This window comes from Schistocerca nitens, chromosome 4 (genome assembly GCF_023898315.1).
Source record: "Schistocerca nitens isolate TAMUIC-IGC-003100 chromosome 4, iqSchNite1.1, whole genome shotgun sequence".
Taxonomy (NCBI): domain Eukaryota; kingdom Metazoa; phylum Arthropoda; class Insecta; order Orthoptera; family Acrididae; genus Schistocerca; species Schistocerca nitens.
Window position 1 is genome coordinate 864,569,477 of NC_064617.1, and position 21,340 is coordinate 864,590,816.

Consider the following 21,340-nt stretch of genomic DNA (forward strand, 5'->3'; position numbering starts at 1 on the left):
TCGAGCTTCCATGTGGCTGATGTGGAGGATTCTGTCCTCAGGATTGATTTTTTTGAACTTTTCAATCTCTACCCTGACATACATTCTGCTGCCTTACTCCACCATGCATCAAGTATGTGCCTTCTCGTCTCCTTCACCTCTTACCTTCCCTCATCTACAGTTCAGGGGTGCCCCCTCGTTTGGGCTACCTCTAAGTGCTCCCACCTGACAGCTAACCCCATCAGCTCATTGCAGGAGCTCATGACTCAGCATCAAGACATTGGTGTCCTCCACATCAACAACAACATCCTCCATCAGCTGACTGCCAACATGTCAGGTAACCTGGTGCATGCTGTCCACATGGTCAATGACCTCACTGCTGGACAGCTGCTTCCTGTCGAGGGTTCCAGTTTCATATTCACTGCTCCTTCACTGCTACCATCCCTGCAGACACTTCATGTCAGTGACTCACAAACTGTCGCTGTTTCATGTGAAGATTCCCTCCTACCTTCTGTAGCTATGCATACAGCTCTCCCAAGAATTACAAAGACCCTCACTGGCATCATATCTACTACTACCTGCCATAGGTTATCCATGACAGAAGGTCCTCCCATCTGTTACAAAGCTAGGCGTCTTATAGCTAAAAGGCTTTGACACGTGAAGGCTGCTGTGCAAGAACTTTGAGATGCAGGTATCATGCACCCATATGACAGCAATTGGTCATCACCCATATACCTGTTTCCTAAGAAGGATGGTACCTTAAGCTGTGCACAGACTATTGCAAGCTTAATGCATGTACTGTTATGGACAACTATCCAATCACTCACATTCAGGACTTTGTGCAGCAGCTAGACGGCATGCTGTTCTTTAGTGTTCTTGACTGTCAGAAAGCCTACCACAAGATACTGATGCCCAAGTATGATATTTCTAACTACTGTCATCATACTATTTGGCCTGTTTCAATACTGCTTTACCCCAATTGGTCTGAAGATCATTGCCCAGAAATGTCAACAGTTTATCAGTTCTGTACTGTTTTCATTACCTTTTTGCTACACTTACTTAGATTACATCCTCATCTTCTCTGCCTCTGCTGAAGAGCCCAAGTGGCACTTATGTCAGGTGTTGAAAATTTTCTCAGACTACAGTATAGAGATCAACCGCAACAAGTCACACCTTGATGCCATAGTGTTGCCTCCCTCAGCCACACCGTCACTTCCAAAGGAGTCTGTCCGATGTCCAACTGCATTGCTTTCATTAATGAACTGCTTCTATCCAAAACTTTTCATGCCCTCAGTTGGTTTCTTGGCATGGTGAACTTTTTCTGGCATCATATTCCTCACACTGCTTCTCTTCAGGCCCCCCTGACATATCGTGGTCAACAGAAACACTTCCAGTGCATGCAAGGTGCAGTGGTCCAAAGGTGTGACGTGCATTCATTGACCCTATGACAGCTGTTATGAATGCCACCACTGTGGTGTCACCGCCAGGCACCCACCCCAGTTGTACAGCCGACTTTGCTAGCGATGCTACACTGACAAATACGCTCTCATTTGCCGAGACGATAGTTAGCATAGCCTTCAGCTACGTCATTTGCTACGACCTAGCAAGGCGCCATTACCAGTTATATTGAGCTTATTATTAATGTATCGTCAAGAGCGATGTACACCGATTATGGATTAAAGTTAAGTATTCTACCAGTTACCTCCTGTTTTGCTAGTCTTATTTCTCTGACCTGTTCCAGACCTCGCGCCAGTCTGCGTGTAATTAAACGCGTGCCTTTCGGCCTCCTCTAGCAACACGGTGTTGGCTCTTCTGCCAACACAGCACATGGCGATGAGTCTAAAAAGAGTCTAAAAAGGGTCTTCTTCTTTATGCTTTCTTAAATTTCATTGTGTCATGGCTTCACCACAATCTCCAGATGTACTGTCCGAATTTTATCGCTTACAGAATCAGCAGACGCAGGCCTTATTGGATGCCCTTGGACAGCTCGTCCAGGGTCAATGTGCGATGCAAAATGATGCGGCCACCGCCGCTTCACCGTACCACAGTCACAACACGCAGTTGCACCACCTTTTCGTCCTTTTGATGCGGCACTGGAAAGCTGGACGGAGTGGTCACGTCAATTTGGATTCCATCTCGCCGCCTACAGAATTCAAGGTAATGAGCGGCAGCCTTTTTTGCTTGCGCGCGGCGGCGTGTCCACGTACCGAGTGATAGTGAAATTATTTCCCCGACGCGGCGTAGCAACTCTGTCCTACGAAGAAATTTTGTCGGCATTAGATGCATATTTCAAAGAAGCTGTCAATGTAGTTGCAAAAAGGTATACTTTCTTTCGTACCAAACGTACGGCCGGTCAGACTAATCGGGAGTGGGTTGCAACTTTGCAAGGCCTTACTAGGGATTGTGCTTTTGAGTGTGAATGTGGACTCCCTTATTCAGATACTATGGTGCGTAATGCAATTGCACAGAACGTTTCTGATGTTCGTATCAGGGAACGGATTTTGAAACTAGTCAATCACTTCCTTCAACAAGTGATGGACATATTGGATCGGCAGGACACACTTTACTTTGCTCAGGAATCATTTGCAACTTCACCAGCCGTGTATCATGTTAACCGGCCCGCCGGGCGCGCTGCACGGAACAGTAAACAGCCCTCGCACCCGTCCGCGCAGCTGCCGCCAAGCCCTCCGCTACATGTGCCGCGCAAGCAAGCAAATGCAGTGCTAAAATCATGCCCGCGGTGTGCTACTAGACGTTCATGTGAGAATTGCCCATCACGCCAAGCTATTTGCTTTTTCTGTCATAAAAAAGGACATGTTCAAAGTGTTTGCCAGAAAAAGCTTAGATCGGACGCTACCAACCATTCCAGGCCCTTTGCTTCGCGCCGGAATCGAACCACGAATACTCGGGCTCGTGAATCTTCACCCATGGACATTCATGTAGTTCAATCCACTCCGCCCAGTGCCACTTTCTCTAACAGTGACTGTGTTTGTTCCACAAAAAGTATGCGTCGACGTCGCCAGAAATCGCGTCAAGTAGCAAGTGATTCTGTACCAGTGTCTGTTCACGTTGCACGAGACTGTTGCTCTTGTCGTCAGCAGGACGATAAACTTTTTGTAGACTTGGACATTCATGGCCACGTGCTACCATTCCAGCTCGATACCGGAGCTGCAGTTTCACTAATCAATCACGACGCGTACCAACAGCTGGGCAAACCTCCGTTGCGTGCCGCAAATGTTAAGTTAACTAGCTATTCCAGTCAGAATATCCCTGTGATAGGACAGTGCGGCCTTCTTGCAACATACAAGGGACAAACAAACCTTGTGTCTTTTTACGTCCTTCATTCTTCTTCTGCTGTGAACTTGTTTGGTTTAGATTTATTTCAGTTGTTTAACTTGTCTATAGTCAATCAGGTCCTATCAGTGAACCAGACTGTGCCTTCAGCCAATGTTTCTCGTCTATGTGAAGAATTTGCTGACATTTTTGCACCGGGCCTTGGTTGCGCTAAGAACTATGAAGCACATTTGGAACTGAAAGTAAACGCGCAACCGAAATTTTTCAGAGCGCGCACTGTTCCCCATGCATTGCGTGATGAGGTCGCAAGAACATTACACGATTTGGAATCACAAGGTGTGATTGAATGTGTGCAGGCTTCTCTCTGGGCATCACCCTTAGTAATTTTGCCAAAACCTTCCGGAAAATTGAGACTTTGTGTGGACTTCAAGGCAACGGTGAATCCACGACTAGTGATTGCAACTTATCCTTTACCCCGCCCGGAAGATCTTTTTGACAAACTGTGCCCGGGTAAATATTTTTCGAAGTTGGACCTAGCAGATGCGTACTTGCAAATACCGGTGGACGAAGAATCCCAGCGCATTTTGGTGGTTAACACGCATCTTGGTTTGTATCGATTCAAAAGACTGCCATTTGGGTGTGCATCCGCCCCTGCATTGTTTCAGCAATATCTGCAAACTGTTTGTGCCTCGGTCCCTACTGCAGCAACTTATCTGGACGATATTGTGATCTCCAGAAAGACAGAAGAAGAACATTTAGCCAATCTCAGAACATTATTTCAGGTCTTGCAACAAAATGGTCTTCGCTTGCGGAAGGACAAATGTGTGTTTTTTGCTCGTGACTTACCCTATCTGGGACATGTAATCAATGCCCACAGCATACATCCCAGTCCAGAACACCTCCGTGCCATACAAGACTTGCCTTCAAAATGGTTCAAATGGCTCTGAGCACTATGGGACTCAACTGCTGAGGTCATTAGTCCCCTAGAACTTAGAACTAGTTAAACCTAACTAACCTAAGGACATCACACACATCCATGCCCGAGGCAGGATTCGAACCTGCGACCGTAGCGGTCTCGCGGTTCCAGACTGCAGCGCCAGAACCGCGCGGCCACTTCGGCCGGCTGACTTGCCTTCGCCGCAGAATTTGAAGCAGCTACAGAATGTGCTGGGAAAAATTAATTATTACCACAGATATGTGCCACATGCCTCTTCCATTTCAGCTCCGCTTCATCGCATACGCCGTAAAGATGTTCCGTTTGTCTGGATGACGGAATGCGAACGTGCCTTTTGCCAGTTGAAATCGGCGTTGCTTTCAAATACTTGCCTTACGCCATTCGATCCCCAGAAACCCCTTTTGTTGATGGTAGATGCATCGGATTTTGGGATCGGTGCTGTGCTTGCGCACAAAGATGGATCGCATGATCGCCCTATTGCCTTTGCGTCCAAATTGCTCTCGTCAGCGCAAAGAAATTATTCACAGATGCAGAAAGAAGCTTTGGCTCTTGTATTTGGTGTTACTAAGTTTCATGATTTCTTGTATGATCGTCACTTTACCATCATCACAGACCACAAACCTTTGACATCGCTTTTTCATCCGAACAAGCCTGTACCTCCACGTACTGCGCAGAAATTCATTCGCTGGTCTATTTTCCTCTCGCAGTACCGCTACGATATCTTGTATTGGTCCACTGCTAAGCACGGAAACGCTGATGCGTTGTCCCGTTTGCCTGTTGCTGAGAATAGAGCATTCGATTTTTCCGAACTTGCTTGCATGTTCATTGACTCGGAAACCAATGACGTGGTCGAATCGGTTCCAATTGATTTTCGTCGTGTAGCTACGGCCACGGCTGCTGACCCTGTCCTTGCTACCGTTTTGCGTTTTGTTGCTACGCAATGGCCCTTGTCAAAGTCACGGATTGAGGATCCATTGGTTCGCCGATTTTTTGCTCACAAGGAGAGACTTTTTGTTTGACGTGGTGTTTTGCTGTTGCGTTCTGATAATGATCAGTCCAGGGTCGTGGTCCCATGTTCGTTACAGTCCTCTGTATTATGGCTTCTCCACCAAGGACATTGGGGTATAGTGTGAACGAAACAACTTGCTCGTCAGCACTGTACTTGGTTCAGAATCGATGCTGCAATTACGAATATGTGCTCTTCTTGCATGGCGTGTGCCGAACAACAATCCGCACCACCGCGGAAATTCTTTGTATGGCCAAAAGCCACTTCCCCTTGGCAACGCTTACACATTGATTTTGCTGGTCCATTCTGGAATGCTAGATGGTTGGTTGTGGTAGATCCATTCAGTAATTTTCCTTTTGTTGTCTGGATGTCTTCCATGATGTCATCTGCCACCATCCAAGCGTTATCCGCTATCTTTTGCATTGAAGGTCTTCCACAGACTATTGTTTCCGACAATGGCCCACAATTCATGTCCGCAGAATTTCAGTCATTCTGCAAGGCCAATGGTATTCAACATCTGACATCCGCGCCGTTTTCGCCTCAGTCAAACGGTGCCGCTGAACGACTGGTCCGGACTTTCAAGTCACAGATGTTGAAGTTAAAAGAGTCGCATTCTCGGGAGGACGTGTTATTGCTCTTCTTGTCCTCGTATCGCTCTCAGCCCCGAGATGGTCGCTCGCCGGCTGAGTTATTGCACGGTCATCCTCTTCGAACCTTGATGTCTTTGCTACATCCGCCGATCCGGTTTCTGTGCAGCGGCAGCCACCTGCTTTTGCTCCAGGCGACGTTGTATACTATCGCAACTATCGCGGTTCACGGCGTTGGCTCGCAGGGCGCATTCTTCGCTGCCTCGGCCGTGCTATGTATCTGGTTTTGGGGGCCTCTGGTGAGGCGCGTCGGCATCTCAATCAGCTGCGCCTCTGTCGTCGCACGGGTTCTGCCGCTCCCCGTCTGCTTTCAGCGACAGTGCCGTCATGTCAGCGCCCTGGGTACCCATCTACTGGCTCGCCTCATTCCCAGGTGTTACTGATGCTGCCTTCCATTTTGCCCCATGGCGACGCGCCGCCGCCGGTCCTCCCGCCGGCGACGCCCGCAGTGGACGCGTCACTGCAACCGCCGGACGCCTCCCTGGGTCACGCGCCGCTGTTCGCTTCCCGTGACCAGCTGTCCTCCGACATGGAACTCTTGCCCGCTCCGGACCAGATGTCGTCTTCGCCCGTCGGGTGCACCGCCCCGATGGAGGTCGACCCTTCGGCCCCTCCTGTCTCTCTAAGGGCGCATACACCGCATGTTGGCGTGCACCCTGGACTAGGTTTTCAGGCGTTTCCTAGCTCCCCTCGGACCGAATGGCCGGGTGCGGGTGGCAAAGACTCGCCTGTTGTTAGGCTCCCCACCTCGTCGCATACGTCAACATGGGGTCCTCCCCACGGCGGGCGGAAGCCTTATAACACAACCATACGCCGATTTGCGGGGGAGGAATGTGGTGTCACCACCAGACACCACACTTGCTAGGTGGTAGCCTTTATATCGGCCGCGGTCCATTAGTATACGTCGGACCCGCGTGTCGCCACTGTCAGTGATTGCAGACCGAGCGCCACCACACGGCAGGTCTAGAGAGACGTCCTGGCACTCGCCCCAGTTGTACAGCCGACTTTGCTAGCGATGCTACACTGACAAATACGCTCTCATTTGCCGAGACGATAGTTAGCATAGCCTTCAGCTACGTCATTTGCTACGACCTAGCAAGGCACCATTACCAGTTATATTGAACTTATTATTAATGTACCGTCAAGAGCGATGTACACCGATTATGGATTAAAGTTAAGTATTCTACCTGTTACCTCCTGTTTTGCTAGTCTTATTTCTCTGACCTGTTCCAGACCTAACGCCAGTCTGCATGTAATTAAACGCGTGCCTTTCGGCCTCCTCTAGCAACACGGTGTTGGCTCTTCTGCCAACACAGCAACCACTCTTGCGTATGCAATCACCAATGCTAGCATCTCCATCACTGCGGATGTGAGCGAATCTTTGATCGAGCTGTTTTGCAAAAACATTTTGGTGACACCTCACAGCAACTATGCTTCTTTTCAAAAAGCTTCCCTCTTCACAACACAAATAGTTGGCATCTGATAGAGAATTGTTAGTTATCTTCAAGTCTGTCCGTTACTTCTGTGTGGAAGTGCAAGAGTTCACAATTTTCACCGATCATCAACTGCTTGCTGCTGCTCTCCTTAACCTAGTGATGGATCTCCCACCACTCTGTTTCTGGGAGATGGACCTCATGTGCCAATGCTCCACAGACTTCTGCTACATTAAAGAAGCTGACAATGTCATGGCTGGTTATACGTAGCTTGTGCAAGTCATTTCCTCCCATTTGACTTAAATGAATTAGCTCTCCTGCAAATGCAAGACCATGACATCCAAAACTTGTTAAATGATACCTCTTCCGCTTTGACACTGCAACCACATCACCTTCCAAGTTTTGTGCAACACATCTAAGGGTACACCTCCACCTGTGGTTCCCATATCTCTACAGCATAGGATTTTTTTGGCCGTACGTGAGCCGGTGAACCCTGGCATCAACACAACCATGTGCCTTGTAACCAAATGTCTTATCTGACGATGAATTAAAAGTGAATTTCGTGCTTTGGTTAAGGTGTGTTAACTCACCAACACAGCAAAGTTGGTCAACATGCCCAACCACCTCAGGGACACTGCTAAAGGTCAGGTTCATCACGTACATGTCGACTTCCTACATTTACATCTACATAGATACTCTACAAGTCACTGTACAGCGCGTGGTAGAGAGTACCCTGTACCACTACTAGTCATTTCATTTCCTGTTCCATTCACAAATAGATCGAGGGAAAAACCACTGTCCATATGCCTCCATATGAGCCCTAATTTCTTGTATCTAATCTTTGTGGTCCTTATGTGCAATGTATGTTGGCAGCAGTAGAATCATCCAGCCGTCAGTTTCCGATGTTAGTTCTCTAAATTTTCTCAATAGTGTTTCTCGAAAAGAATGTCACCTTCCCTCCAGGGACACTCATTTTGAGTTCCCGAAGCATCTCTGTAATACTTGTGTGTTGTTTGAACTTACAGGTAACACCTCTGAACTGCTTTGATGTCTTCCTTCAATCTGTAACACCTCTGAACTGCTTTGATGTCTTCCTTCAATCTGACCTGAAATAGACTGCAAACGCTAGAACAGTACTCAAGAACAGCTTGCACCAGCACCTATATGCAGTCTCCTTTACAAGTAAACCACTCTTTCCCAAAATTCTCCCAAATAACTGAAGTCAACCATTCACCTTCCCTACTACAGTTCTCACATGCCTGTTCCAGTTCATATTACTTTGCAACATTATGCCCAGGTATTTAAAATGATTTTACTGTGTCAAGTGGGACACTAGTAATGCTGTATCTGAACATCACAGGATTGTTCCTCCTAGTCAACTGCATGAACTTACATTTTTCCACATCAATGGGAAATTTTGTCCAAGTCATCTTGTATCTTCCCACAGTCACTCAACCTTAACACCTTACCATACACCACAGCATTGTCAGCAAACTGCAGACTACTGCCCAAGCTGTCTGACAAATCATTTATGTATATAGAGAACAACAGAGGTCCTATCACACTTCCCTGGGGCAGTCCCGATGATGACCTTGTCTCTGATGAACATTCGCTGTCAAGGAAAACATACTGGGTTCTATTACATAAGTCTTTGAGCCACTCACTTATCTGTTAACTTATTCCATATGCTCATACCTCCATTAACAACCTGCAATGGGGCACTGTTTCAAATGCTTTCTGGATATCTAGAAATATGGAGTCTGCCTGCTGCCCTTCATCCATAGTTCACACTACATCATGTGAGAAAAGGGCAAGCTGAGTTTTGAATAAGTTATGTTTTCTAAAACCATGCTGATATTTGGCATAAGCTTCTCAGTCTCAAGAAAGTTTATTACATTCGAACTGAGAATATGTTCAAGGATTCTGCACCAAACCAAAGTTAGGGATATTGGTCTGTAATTTGGAGTTCATTCTTTTATCCTACTTATATACTAGTGTCACCAGCTCTTTTTTCCAATAGCTTGGGACTTTGTGCTGGGTGAGAGATTCATGATAAATGTAAGCTAGATGAGGGGTAATGCTGTAGAGTACTCTTTGTAAAATTGAGTTGGGATTCCACCCAGACCTGGTGATTTATTTGCTTTCAAATCTTTCAGTTGTTTCTCTACACAAGGGATGCTTATCACTAAGTCATCCATATTGGAATGAGTTTGATGGGCGAATGATGGTATATTTGTACAACTCTCCTGCGTGAACATTTTTTTAAACGTTAAGTTTAAAACTTCATCTTCTGTCTTGCTATCTTCAACTGCCACAACAGACTGGTCAATGAGGAACTGAATGGAAGTCTTAGAGTCACTTAGTGATTCAACATAAGACCTTATAGTTCCACTCCTCTCTTCTGATGGTTTTAAATACATTCTCTCTATGAATGACTGTTCTAGTAGATGAGTGGAAGCAATCCCCCTGACAATATTTTGGCAGACTCAGTCATGTGAGCTTTCATTAATACATGGCTAGCCCACTTTGGCTGCCGCTCTTTCATCATGATCCTTATGCAGTGGCAACAAATTCTACACAACCTCATACCACCTTCAGAGCAATGAGTTGGTCAAGCATTGGCACCGCACTTTGAAAGCAGCCCTGATGTGTCATGGCAGATCCTGGTCCAAAGAGCTACCTTGGGTGTTGCTCAGTGTACGTACCACTTTCAAGGATGATCAGAACTCTTCATTGGCTGAGCTCCTGCTTGGTGAACCCTGTAATGTTATGTGAGCCTCACTGCCCTTTTTTTAAAACTAATTTGTGCCTGATTTTATTCTGAGAAGCTCAGTAATTTATGTAAATACTGTAAATGTAAATGTGATTCAAAAAGTACTTTGAAGTGAAGTGAAGTGAAGCACAGCTGGACAGCAAGCAACTCTTTAGAGTGCAAACCTCACAATGACAGTAGTTGTGAATCTTTGAGTATGGACTAAAAATAAATAAATAAAAAAAATTTTAAAAACCAATTGATTTACTAAAAAAGAGGACTGTTAATCTGTATCTTGTGGAAAGGATGTGAATGGCTCTGAGCACTATGAGAATTAACTTCGGAGTCATCAGTCCCCTAGAACTTAGAACTACTTAAACCTAACTAACCTAAGGACATCACACATATCCATGCCTGAGGCAGGATTCGAATCTGCGACCTTAGCAGTCGCGCGGTTCCAGACTGTAGCACCTAGAACTGCTCGGCCACCCTGGCTGGCAGAGGAGGTGAACTTCATTGTCATTGCCATCTATCAATCGACAGAATTGTAAGTGTACAAAGTTCACTAAAATACAGGAAAGGAAATGCATTCTCTATAGTTTTCATTCAATACGTAACAACCTCTCATAATTTCTTAATTACACTATTTGGATTATGATCTTGTACAATAGTATGGTGCTGAACTCCACTGACCAATTTTGAAGTAGCAGGATGTGTAGTTTGAAGGAAGTTTGTGTGCTAAGCAATCACCTTTTCTCGCGAAAAGCAGATTGTTGTTTGATTGTATTTACTTACAACAGTGGTCCCTTAGGTATGATAAGCTATGAAAACTTGGGCTCAAAGCTATCTGAAATATGGCCAAGTAACCAACAGAGTCATACTTTAAATCTTAAAGAACAGTAACTTCCTCCAAATTATAATACATCACCAACTGGTGCAGAAGCTGATCATTTAAGGAGGCAGCAATCAAAATTCAGGTACCACTTACGACTTACTTTAAGTCTCAATCAAAATCAATCTCTCTCCCCCTCTACAAACAGGTATATAAATATTCATATTATTAAGATAAAAGTCATTTTATATTGGCACCCAAACAGGGACTATTTACCAAGGCATTCTTGATTGAATCAAAAGCTTGTTGACAATCGTCGGTCCAGTTACAATGGACATTTTTCTTTAGCAATGATAACACAGGTGTACTATTTAAAATCTATCCAGACAAAAATTATCGAAAAAACAAGCACATGTCAAGGAATCCTTGTAGCTACCTTTTGGTAGTAAGTCTTGGAAAATTTCTAATGGCACTAATCTTTTGAGGATCAGGTTTTATTCCAGAGGGTGAAATAACGTGACCTAGAAATTTGATTTCTGATCTTGCAAATCAGGACTTTTGAAGATTTGCAGTCACTCCAAATTCTCTGAATTTCTGAAATATATGCTGTATAAGGTGAAGATGCTCTTCCCAAGTTTTTGTGGCAATGATGAGATCATCAACGTAAATGGTAACTTGATCAACTAAGTCATCATCTAACACATGAGTCAAAGTGGATATGAATACACCTGAACTAACGTTCAATCCAAAGGGCATAACTCCGAACTGGTAAGAATGTCCTGCAAAGATGAATGCAGTATTTTTCTAGATTCTTTATGTAGTTGCATCTGCCAATCCCCCCCCCCCCCCCCCCCCATGAACCATGGACCTTGCCATTGGTGGGGAGGCTTGCGTGCCTCAACGATTCAGATAGCTGTACCGTAGGTGCAACCACAATAGAGGGGTATCTGTTGAGAGGCCAGACAAATGTGTGGTTCCTGAAGAGGGACAGCAGCCTTTTCAGTAGTTCCAGGGGTAACAGTCTGGATGATTGACTGATCTGGCCTTGTAACACTAACCAAAACAGCCTTGCTGTGCTGGTACTGCGAACGGCTGAAAGCAAGGGGAAACTACGGCCGTAATTTTTCCCGAGGGCATGCAGCTTTACTGTATGGTTAAATGATGATGGCGTCCTCTTGGGTAAAATAATCCAGAGGTAAAATAGTCCCCCATTTGGATCTCCAGGCGGGGACTACTCAAGAGGACGTCATTATCAGGAAAAAGAAAACTGGCGTTCTACAGATTGGAGCGTGGAATGTCAGATCCCTTAATTGGACAGATAGGTTAGAAAATTTAAAAAGGCAAATGGATAGGTTAAAGTTAGATATAGTGGGAATTAGTGAAGTTCGGTGGCAGGAGGAAGAAGACTTTTGGTCAGGTGATTGGTTTGTTTGGGGGAGGAGAACAGACAGCGAGGTCATTGGTCTAATCGGATTAGTGAAGGACGGGGAAGGAAGTCGGCCGTGCCCTTTCAAAGGAACCAACCCAGCATTTGCCTGGAGCGATTTAGGGAAATCACGAAAAACCTAAATCAGGATGGCCAGATGCGGGATTGAACCGTCGTCCTCCCGAATGCGAGTCCAGTGTGCTAACCACTGCGCCACCTCACTCGTTTGGTCAGGTGAATACAGGGTTATAAATACAAAATCAAATAGGGGTAATGCAGGAGTAGGTTTAATAATGAATAAAAAAATAGGAGTGCAGGTAAGCTACTACAAACAGCATAGTGAATGCATTATTGTGGCCAAGATAGACATGAAGCCCACGCCTACTACAGTAGTACAAGTTTATATGCCAACTAGCTCTGCAGATGATGAAGAAATTGATGAAATGTATGATGAGATAAAAGAGATTATTCAGGTAGTGAAGGGAGATGAAAATTTAATAGTCATGGATGACTGGAATTCAAGAGTAGAAAAAGGGAGAGAAGGAAACATAGTAGGCGAATATGGATTGGGGCTAAGAAATGAAAGAGGAAGCCGCCTCGTAGAGTTTTGCACAGAGCATAACTTAATCATAGCTAACACTTGGTTCAAGAATCATGAAAGAAGGTTGTATACATGGAAGAATCCTGGAGATACTAGAAGGTATCAGATAGATTATATAATGGTAAGACACAGATTTAGGAACCAGGTTTTAAATTGTAAGACATTTCCAGGGGCAGATGTGGACTCTGACCACAATCTATTGGTTATGAACTGTAGATTAAAACTGAAGAAACTGCAAAAAGGTGGGAATTTAAAGAGATGGGACCTGGATAAACTGACTAAACCAGAGATTGTACAGAGTTTCAGGGAGAGCATAAGGGAACAATTGACAGGAATGGGGGAAAGAAGTACAGAAGAAGAAGAATGGGTAGCTCTGTGGGATGAAGTAGTGAAGGCAGCAGAGGATCAAGTAGGTAAAAAGACGAGGGCTAGTAGAAATCCTTGGGTAACAGAAGAAATATTGAATTTAATTGATGAAAGGAGAAAATATAAAAATGCAGTAAATGAAGCAGGCAAAAAGGAATACAAACGTCTCAAAAAGGAGATTGACAGGAAGTGCAAAATGGCTAGAGGACAAATGTAAGGATGTAGAGGCTTATCTCATGAGGGGTAAGATAGATACTGCCTGCTGGAAAATTAAAGGGATCTTTGGAGAAAAGAGAACCACTTGTATGAATATCAAGAGTTCAGATGGAAACCCAGTTCTAGGTGAAGAAGGGAAAGCAGAAATGTGGAAGGAGTATATAGAGGGTCTATACAAGGGCGATGTACTTGATGACAATATTATGGAAATGGAAGAAGATGTAGATGAAGATGACATGTGAGATACAATACTGCATGAAGAGTGTGACAGAGCACTGTAAGACCTAAGTCGAAACAAGGCCCCGGGAGTAGACAACATTCCATTAGAACTACCGACAGCCTTGGGAGAGCCAGTCCTGACAAAACTCTACCATCTGGTGAGCAAGATGTATGAGACAGGCGAAATACTCTCAGACTTCAAGAAGAATATAATAATTCCAATGCCAAAGAAAGCAGGTGTTGACAGATGTGAAAATTACCGAACTATCAGTTTAATAAGTCACAGCTGCAAAATACTAACACGAATTTTTTACAGACGAATGGAAAAACTGACAGAAGCCGCCCTCCGGGAAGATCAGTTTGGATTCCAAAGAAATGTTGGAACACGTGAGGCAATACTGACCCTACAACTTATCTTAGAAGAAAGATTAAGGAGAGGCAAACCTACATTTCTAGCATTTGTAGACTTAGAGAAAGCTTTTGACAATGTTGACTGGAATACTCTCTTTCCAATTCTAAAGGTGGCAGAGGTAAAATACAGGGAGCAAAAGGCTATTTACAATTTGTACAGAAACCAGATGGCAGTTATAAGAATCGAGGGGCATGAAAGGGAAGCAGTGTTTGGGAAGGGAGTGAGACAGGGTTGTAGTCTCTCCCCGAAGTTATTCAATCTGTATATTGAGCAAGCTGTGAAGGAAACAAAAGAAAAATTCAGAGTAGGTATTAAAATCCATGGAGAAGAAATAAAAACTTTCAGGTTCGCCGGTAACATTGTAATTCTGTCAGAGACAGCAAAGGACTTGGAAGAGCAGTTGAACGGAATGGACAGTGTCTTGAAAGGAGGGTATAAGATGAACATCAACAAAAGCAAAACGAGGATAATGGAATGTAGTCGAATTAAGTCGGGTGATGCTGAGGGAATTACGATTAGGAAATGAGACACTTAAAGTAGTTAAGGAGTTTTCCTATTTGGGGAGCAAAATAACTGATGATGGTCGAAGTAGAGAAGATATAAAATATAGACTGGCAATGGCAAGGAAAGCATTTCTGAAGAAGAGAAATTTGTTAACATCGAGTATAGATTTAAATATCTGGAAGTCGTTTCTGAAAGTATTTGTATGGAGTGTAGCCATGTATGAAAGTGTAACATGGACAATAAATAGTTTGGACAAGAAGAGAATAGAAGCTTTCGAAATGTGGTGCTACAGAAGAATGCTGAAGATTAGATGGGTAGATCACATAACTAATGTTGAAGTATTGAATAGAATTGGGGAGAAGAGGAGCTTGTGGCTTAACTTGACAAAAAGAAGGGACCAGTTAGTAGGACATGTTCTGAGGCATCAAGGAATCACAAATTTAGCTCTGGAGGGCAATGTGGAGGGTAAAAATCATAGAGGGAGACGAAGAGATGAATACACTAAGTAGATTCAGAAGGATGTAGGTTGCAGTAAGTACTGGGAGATGAAGAGGCTTGCACAGGATAGGGTAGCATGGAGAGCTGCATCAAACCATTCTCAGGACTGAATGCCACCACAACAACAACAACCTGCCAATATGACATTTTTACGTCAATGCTGGTCAGATATCTTACATCATAAAATTTCTGTAGGTGTTCATCTATGGCCTCAGGACGAGTTCTGACTGGAACAATAATTCTGTTTATATTCCTAGCATCGATAACTAATCGTACAGTATTTAGTCTTGGGTATAGTTAGCAAGGGGCTACTATACGGTGAATTGGATGTTTCAATCACCTTCCACGATAACATTTTTCTAATTTCAGTTTTTACAAGACACCTTTTCAAAAATGGTATTGAATAGGTGGTGTGACAGAAAGTGAGATGGAGTATAACCTCCATTCTGTACTGAAAGTCTCGAATTATTCCAGGAGTCATCGAGAAAACAGTTCTGAAGTCAAAAAGGATTTGAAATAATTCTTGTTGAAGCATGACAACCCTTGGTACTTCTACCTGAGTTTGTCAAGGATTCTGCTCCTCTTTCCCTATCTGAGAGTCCAACATTAGTCGAGCATGACGCACTAACATTGCCCACATATGCACCCGCTTTTGCATACTCACCCTTGTATGTTCATACACAAGGAACTCAACTAGTATGAGTCTGCTATGCCCCATGATGACTTGGTTTGGGCATCTTTTCAGCCCCTATACTTGGGAATGTACAGGGTACTTCATCGTACAGACAATATGGTGGACATTTACCTCAATGGACATGCCAGACTGTATCACTGAACAGAGTCAAACCGGCATGGACACACAACGAGGACCCCCTCCAGCCTCAGATCTGGATGAGCTTGTTCCTTGTGCCGCCTCCTCTGAGTGTGCCCTCAGGCTCAAGTGTTGCATATGTCTCCTCCTAGTGCTCTTCCTCCCAAGTTCCCCAATATAGAGGTTCCACTGACCCTCTCACTGTGTGTGCTAACAGAGATGAGTGTTGTGTGTGTAAAATGCACTTCTCCCACATCATTGCCACCCACTCTATCAAGTGAGGCTAAATTTAAGTCAAAGTTTTATCACCTGCATTGAGGACCCCTCCCTCCAATTACATGATGTCATGCTCTTTATGATCTATGCATCCTCGTGCTGTCTATGACTCAATCATTAACCACATCACACTCCTCCCTTCTTATCACTTTCCAGTGATGCCAATGATGAGAACTTTTTGGCTATGACTGAACCAGTGGCCATCTTACGGTTATCATACCCTTCATCTCATGCTCTCCCTGTAAGGCGAGCAATCAAATGATTCTACTTACCTGTGCAGAATGTCCCCTTCAGCATCGAGTCACCACCACACTCCAAGAGGAAGGGTCCAGTCATATCTCCCCCTAGGACCAGCTGTGACATGACCAGTCAGGCAGACATTCAAGACTCTAACCAGACATTGCCTCTCCCTGCTGTCCACTTCACCAACACTTCCTGTCCTCCCCTGTGCTCCACACAGTTGGGGGAGAAGGGAGGAGCAGGGCTCTGTGGTGACTATCATTAGTTACGCCACTGATAATTTCTAGAGATTTAGCTGAAGTTCTTTGAGTGGACACTAGTAGGTTTCATCTTCTCTTGTTTACTGTTGTTTATGTCTCTTGCTTCAGTGTATCATGTAATAGATCTTTCGTGAGGTATGGCTCGACTATGGTAGTGCAGTATACAGATTAGTGAGAATTTATTACCTATAGATAACTGACACTACCCACCATGAGGGGGATCAGGCTGGCCACAGGTGCTTACAGGGCAAGTCCCATAACCTGTCTCTGCAGTGAGACTGGGGAACTGCTACTCACCGCCTGGTGGCATCTCCTCACTGTGCATCGAACTTGTAAGATCCTCGCTGCTTTCAATTCATCAGCATACCATATGGTTGCTTGTTCAATTATCAAACACATTTTTCTCAAATCATATATGAGCAACAAGGCCATTAGGGATCCACCTGAGGCATGTGCTGTCACTTGTTGTGGGGCAAGTAGAAACTCAGATCCAATATTGGAAAAACTGCCCCCTTGGATACTGCTGTGACCCACAGCAGTTTTAGATTTATTGATGTACAGGGATGGCTGCACTCCTGCATCCATTTTAAAACAATATTTTATGATATTTTACATGAGTACCACAACTGTAATCTAAACAGGATAACTCCATTGGCTGCCCTGTTGTTTTCCGAAGATCCATCACTGTGTTCGGTGCCAAGTTATATGTTCTGAGTGCCTTAACTCCCTACTCACTGTTTTGCTTACTGATAATGATTCTGTATGCATATTGGAATCTTTGGTGAGTAAAGCACATTAATTGCGCATGTGGGAAAACTAGCCAGTGGCTTGTATCTCCTAGTATGGACTAGTACAAATTTTCAAGCACACATGTCTTAAGTTTGTATTTCAAGTTGATTTTATCATGTATTAGATGTTTCACATCAGCTGGCAAGAGGTCAAGGCTTTTTATGACTGATTACTTCACTATTTTCTGGGCCGCAAAAAGGCTAAGAGGTGAATAGTGAAAGTCTTGCTTGTCCTCGTATCAAATGAAGGAAACTCGAGTGTGGAATACCAACAACATGGAAAGGATGGATTGCTACTCAACACCTACATAAGACCTTCCACACATTTACATGGAATAACAACTCATACATACTGTCACAAGGCACTAAGACTGGAATGCGAGTGCTCTGACTTGAGCAGCAATCTAATGGTGTAAACTGTAGGGGGTAAGCAAGATGCACAGGGCAGGGAACGGGAAGGGGTAGGAGGGTAGGGGTGGGGAAAGGCGCTAGTGCTCCATGTGTGGGAGCATGCAGGACACGATAGGAGCAAGATAAAGATTCTAGGTGCAGCATCAGGAAGCTGTGTGGAGGAGGGGTGGCAGCAAAGCGAGGGGAGAGAACCAGAGAACAGTAAAGGACTTGTTGGTTCACTGGTAGGGTAGAAAGTATATGCGTAATGTATTGGGAACAGGGAAAGAAATAGACAAATAGACAGGTGGAGGACAGGGACTAGTGAAGGATGAAGCCAGGAAGTTATGGGAAGAAAGGTTATGTTTTGGGGAGAGTCTCCACTTGTGCAGTTCAGAAAAGCTAGTGTTGGTGGGAAGGATCTAGATAGCACAGGCTGTGAAGTAGATGTTAAAGTGAAGCAAATTATGTTGGGCAGCATGTTTAGATACTGCTTTGGCCAGCTGTCTTGTAGCCACAGTCTGGTGGTGGCCATTCATCCCATCTTTTTAGTTATGCCAACAAGGAATGTGTCACAGTGGTTGCAGCTAAATCTGTCAACCACATCACCAGTTTCACAGGTGGCCCTGCCTTTGATGTGATAGGAGATGCCACTGATATGAATGGAGTAGTTGGTAGTGGGAGAATACTGGGTGATCAAAAAGTCAGTATAAATTTGAAAACTTAATACCACGGAATAATCTAGATAGAGAGGTAAAAATTGACACACATGCTTGGAATGACATGGGGTTTTATTAGAACAAAAAAAAAAGTTCACAAAATGTCCGACAGATGGCGCTAGACAGCAAAACATCAGTGACTGCGCATGACAATCGTGTATAAAAGGAGCTGTAATGAGAGAGAGAATCAGATGAGCCAGCAGTCGCAGCATACTGACGTTACCTGAAAAGGCGCTTTTAGTGAAGCTGTATTATCAGAAAGGGGAATATGCTAGTTCAGTGTTATGATCCTATCACCATAGGAAGGGGATTCGAATGGGTAAAGGTCCGTTGACAAATGCAGCTGTGGCGAGAATGATTTCGAAGTTCGAAGCCACGGATTGTTTAGACGATAGACCCCATAGTGGCCAACCAAGCACAAAGCATAATGCTGCTGAGACAGTTCAGGAAGAAATGGAGACTGTAGCGGGTTCATCTATGCACGGGGAAGTCAGTGCTTGTGCAGTCGCACGTCACATCGGCATTCCATACACTACTGTTTGGTTGGCACTTAGGCGTACCCTCCGATGCCATCCGCACAAAATCCATCGGCATCATGAACTCTTACCTGGTGATTTAGTGAAGCAGAGGGCATTTGCGGTGTGGGCGTTTAAAAAGAACGCAGAAGATGACGATTGGTTGAGTAACGTGTTGTGGATCGATGAAGCTCATTTCACGCTCCAAGGGTCTGTTAATGCCCACAACTGCAGAATTTGGGCTACCGAAAATCCTAGAACTGTCGTGGAAACTCCATTGCATGACGAAAAAGTCACGGTATGGGTTGGACTTACCACATCTACCGTTATCGGGCCTTTTTCTTCAAGGAAATGTGTGATTCTGGTTTTGTAACTGCTACCGTGATGGGTGAGAGGTACGCTGATATGTTACAGAATCACATCATCCCCAGCCTGGTTGATAAACACCTGCTGGAACGTACAATGTTTATGCAGGATGGCGCTCCACCCATATTGCTAGATGCGTGAAAGATCTCTTGCGCGCGTCATTTGGTGACGATTGTGTGCTCAGCTGCCACTTTCGTCATGCTTGGCCTCCCAGGTCCCCAGACCTCAGTCTGTGCAATTATTGGCTTTGGGGTTGCCTGAAGTCGCAAGTGTATTGTGATCGACCGACATCTCTAGGGATGCTGAAAGACAACATCGGACGCCAATGCCTCACCATAACTCCGGACATGCTTTACAGTGCTGTTCACAACATTATTCCTGGACTACAGCTATTGCTGAGGAATGATGGTGGACATATTGAGCATTTCCTGTAAAGAACATCATCTTTGCTTTATCTTACTTTGTTCTGCTAATTATTGCTATTCTGATAAGATGAAGCGCCATCTGTCGGACATTTTTTGAACTTTTGTATTTTTTTGGTTCTAATAAAACCCCATGTCATTTCAAGCATGTGTGTCAATTTGTACCTCTCTATCTACATTATTCCATGATTTATTCAGTTTTCAAATTTATACTGACTTTTTGATCACCCGGTATATGGGACAGGTCTTACTTCCAGGTCTATTGCAGGGATATGAGCCATAAGGCAAGTGACGAGAGTAGGGGTGGAGTGGGGACCAACAAGGATATTGTGTAAGTTGGGTGGTCAGCAAAATACCACTGTGGGAGGGTTTCTCACAGGACAGAATGAGAGATAGTCAAAACCTTGGCAGAGAGCGTGATTCATTTCTCCAGTCCTGGGTGTACTGAGTCTGGAGAGGAGTGCTCCTTTGTGGTCAGACTGTGGGTATGTGGTGATAGCACGTGGGTGGTGAGACAAGGCACAGGAGATCTGTTTCTGGACAAGGTTGGGAGAGTAATTTCAGTTTCCGAGTTCACGCTCATATATTTGGAGAGGGACTAGTCATCACTACAGATGTGACAATCATGGGTGACTAGACTGTGTGGAAGAGACTTCTTGCTGTGGAATGGGCGACAGCTGTTGAAATAGAGGTGTTATTGGTAGCTGTTAGATTTGATGTGATGTGATGTGATGTTTTGTGATGGTGGTTCTTGATGTAATCATCCTTGAGATGAGAGTCAATATTGAGAAAGGTAGCATGTTGTGCTGAGGAGGACCAGATGAAGCAAATGGGGGAGAAGGTGTTGAGCTACTGGGGAATGTGGGTAGGATTTCCTCACCTCAGTCCAAGTCATGAAGATGTCATCAGTCAATTTGAAATAGGTGAGAGGTTTCGGATTTTGGGTGGTTAGGAAGGAGTCCTCTAATGGCACACAAATGCATTACACAGGATGGTGCCATGCAGTTGCCCATTGCTGAATCATGGATATGTCAGTAACAGCTTCAAAGGTGAAGTTAATTCTGGGTGGAGTTATAGATTGTCATGGTGACCAGGAAGGAGATTGTAGGTTTAGAGTCATTTAAGGTCTGGAAAGGGTAGTATTCAATAGTGGCAAGGCCATAGGCATTTGGAGTGTTAGTGTAGAGGTAGGTGGTATCAACAGAGAAGTGCTAGGTGCTGGATGGCACAGGGACAGCAACTGTGGAGAGTCAGTGGAGGAAATGGTCATGTCTTTTATATGGGATGGTAGGTTATGGATAATAGGCTGGTGGCATTGGTCCACATGGGTAGAGATTTTCTCTACTGGGGCGCAGTAACAAACCACAATGGGGAGTCATGGGTGGTTGGGTTTACAAACATGTAGAAGACAGG